This window comes from Lolium perenne, chromosome 6 (assembly GCF_019359855.2).
Source record: "Lolium perenne isolate Kyuss_39 chromosome 6, Kyuss_2.0, whole genome shotgun sequence".
NCBI lineage: Eukaryota > Viridiplantae > Streptophyta > Magnoliopsida > Poales > Poaceae > Lolium > Lolium perenne.
The window spans coordinates 6,039,115-6,042,651 of record NC_067249.2 but is presented as its reverse complement, the minus strand read 5'-3'; positions in this window follow the sequence as shown (position 1 = coordinate 6,042,651).

Sequence of the window (3,537 nt, the reverse complement as noted above, 5' to 3'; positions counted from 1 at the left end):
ATCCTGCTATCCCTCATGCATCGATATACCAACGGGGGTTCAGGTTGCTGTCACTCCGGCAACCCCACAATTAGCAAACGAATACAAGATGCATTCCCCTAGGCCCATAAAGGTGAAGTATCATGTAGTCGACGTTCACATGACACCACTAGAAGAATAACACCACAACTTAAATATCAAACCATTAAATATTACTCAACATAGTTCACTACTAACATTTAGACTTCACCCATGTCCTCAAGAACTAAACGAACTACTCACAAGACATCATATGGAACATGATCAGAGGTGATATGATGATGAATAACAATCTGAACATAAACCTTGGTTCAACGGTTTCACTCAATAGCATCAATAACAAGGAGTAATCAACACCGGGAGAGTTTCTCCTATGAAATAATCAAAATTCAACCCTAGATGTTACAGCGGAGACGAGGTGCAGCGGTGGAGATGACGGTGTCGGTGGTGGAGATGATGATGATGATGATCCCAATGAAGTCCAGCTCGATGACGGTGACGATGGCGACGATTTCCCCCTTCGGGAGGGAATTTCCCCGGCAGATTTCAGCCTGCCGGAGAGCTCTTTTCTCTCTGGTGTTTTCCGCCCCGCAGAGGCGGCTGTGTCCCTTCTCCGTCCTCCCCCGCACCTTAGGGTTTTCGGGAGATGAAGTACGCGAAGGAGAGGCGGCCGAAGGGGGCTGTGGGCCCCCTCCCCACAAGGCGGCGCGGCCAGGCCAGGGCCCGCGCCGGCCTATGGGGGGGCCCATGGCGGCCCTCCTCGGTCCCTCCTTTTGGCTGGTTTCGTCTTCAGGAAAAATAAGATCTTCGGTGTAATTTCCGTCAATTGTTGATCTTCCGAAATATTGCATTCTGACGGTGCTTTTTCCAGCAGAATCCTGACTCCGGTGAGCGATTCTCCAATAATCATGAAACATGCAAAATAGATGAAATAACATAAGTATCATCTCTAAATATGAAATATATCAATGAATAACAGTAAGTTATGATATAAAATAGTGATGCAAAATGGACGTATCAACTCCCCCCAAGCTTAGACTTCGCTTGTCCCCAAGCGAAATCGAACTCGATAAACAAGACCACATGATTATGGAGTGAAGAGTCGATAAACCAAATACGGACAAGAAGCATCATATTAATTCACACAAGACATTCTAGTGAACAACTTCCTCATATAATTCAACTTGAGACAAGTAGAGGGAAATCGCAAATAAAGGTGCATAGGAAATCATAATTGGTGATGGCAAACTTCGTTCTTGGTCAAAGAACAATTAACAGATTGTACTTATCTTTCGGGTAAAGCCTTTATATTAGAGCTTATATGGAAGATCTTACATACTCAGTCATAACAATCTTCTCATAATCATTGATAACCTTCAAAGCCATATTCATTCGGATAAAACTTGTACTAAACAAGGAAGAATAAAAGACATGATTAAATAGATCACAATATAAATGGTTGGATCACAACAACTCAATTGCTTGCTTAAGATAGAGAGAAATAGGTTTACTGACTCAACATAAAGTAAAGATAGGCCCTTCGCAGAGGGAAGCAGGGATTACTCATGTGCTAGAGCTTTTTATTTTGAAAACATGGAAACAATTTTGTCAACGGTAGTAATAATTCATATGTGTCATGCATAAAACCTCCTATAAGTTGCAAGCCTCATGCATCGAATACCAATAGTGCTCGCACCTCGTCCTAATTAGCTCGGATTTCCATGGATTATCATTGCATTACATATGTTTCAACCAAGTGTCACAAAGGGGTACCTCTATGTCACCTGTACAAAGGTCCAAGGAGATAGATCGCATTTGATTTCTTGTTTTTGATAGATCTCAACTTGAGGACATCCATACCGGGACAACATAGAAAACAGATAATGGACTCCTCTTTAATGCATAAGCATTCAACAAATTCTCATAAGAGATTGAGGATTAATGTCCAAACTGAAACTTCCACCATGACACATGGCTTTGGTTGGCGGCCCAAAGTTCTTCTCTAACAATATGCATACTCAAACCATTTAACTCATGGCAAATCTCCCTTACTTCAGACAAGACGAACATGCATAGCAACTCACATGATATTCAACAAAGGTGTGACAGGTTGATGGCGTCCCCAGAAACATGGTTACCGCTCAACAAGCAACTTATAAGAACTAAGATACATAAGCGACATATTTTTTACTACAATAGTTTTTTAGGCTACTTTCCCATGAGCTATGTATTGCAAAGACAAGGAATGAATTTTTAAAGGTAGCACGCAAGCAATTTACTTGGAATGGCAGAAAAATACCACATAGTAGGTAGTTATGGTGGACACACATGGCATGGGTTTGGTTCAAGGTTTTGGATGCACGAGAAGCATTCCCTCTCAGTACAGGTCTTTGGCTAGCAGGGTTGGTTAGCAAGCATAAGAGTTGAGGAAAAACAAACAAATATTCATGTGATAGAAACAATCATGCATCTTCCTCGTAAGCACAACAATCTTAACTTCAGAATACTAAACTCATTAGCTAACAAGAAAGAAAGATAAAGAAATAATATATCTACATGTACTTCCCTCTTTTCTACTTAAACCTCAAAGTGTTGTTGCTATTGACCAATGCTAAGTTTGCCAAAACCAAATAGATTTGCTCAATGCTCCCAAAGTGATACCAATACTAACAACAAGATCAATCATATAACAGAAACTGCAAACTAAAATAAGGTGTGCAATATGTAAATGATAAAACTTCTCATTAATATTCCATAACAATTACTCACACCAAGGGATACATAGATAACCAACTAAAAGAGAGATACTTCCACACTGCAACCATCTTATATGATAACTTCCCTACTCATGATATAACACTACTTGATAGTAAAAAGGTAAAAGATAGTGATGATGTGATACCGCGGCACTCCCCCCCAAGCTTGGAACAAACCAAGGGGGTGCCAATACCAATGATGAATTACTCCTTCGGTGGTGGTGGTGAATTCTTGATAAGCTTCTTAACAAGCTCCTTTAGCTCATCAATCTCGTAAGTGAGGTTGCGGATCAACTCCGAGTTGTGCTCGACGCGGTTAAGAAGTACGTCAGATGGTGAGTCCCAACTCTTAGAGTTGTTTCCCCACTCCTCAGCTTCGGGTTTCATCCTTCCTGCAGTGTTAGAACGATCCATATCCCAACTACTAGGCAATACTGCCTTGGGAATCCTTTCAATTTGACTATTATGAATTAGAGTGTGGAAAGGGTTATCGATGCCTGGAGGAGATGTCCTTGGAGCTAGGAAGCGACGTGGGACTTTTCCTCCGGTGCTAATTCGTGCGCTTCTCTTGGGGTTGAACGGGTTTGCTACCACTCCGATGCTTGCGACGGTGGCACGCGGGTATACACGCGGGTCTTCCTCCACTTCTCCTTCATCTTCCCTCTTGACTTCTTCTTTCAACTCAGGATCTTGAATATCCTCCTCAAAAGGCTCCTTGTCCTTGTTGTTAGAGACCATGGTGCTTCAAAAACAGATCCTGGCA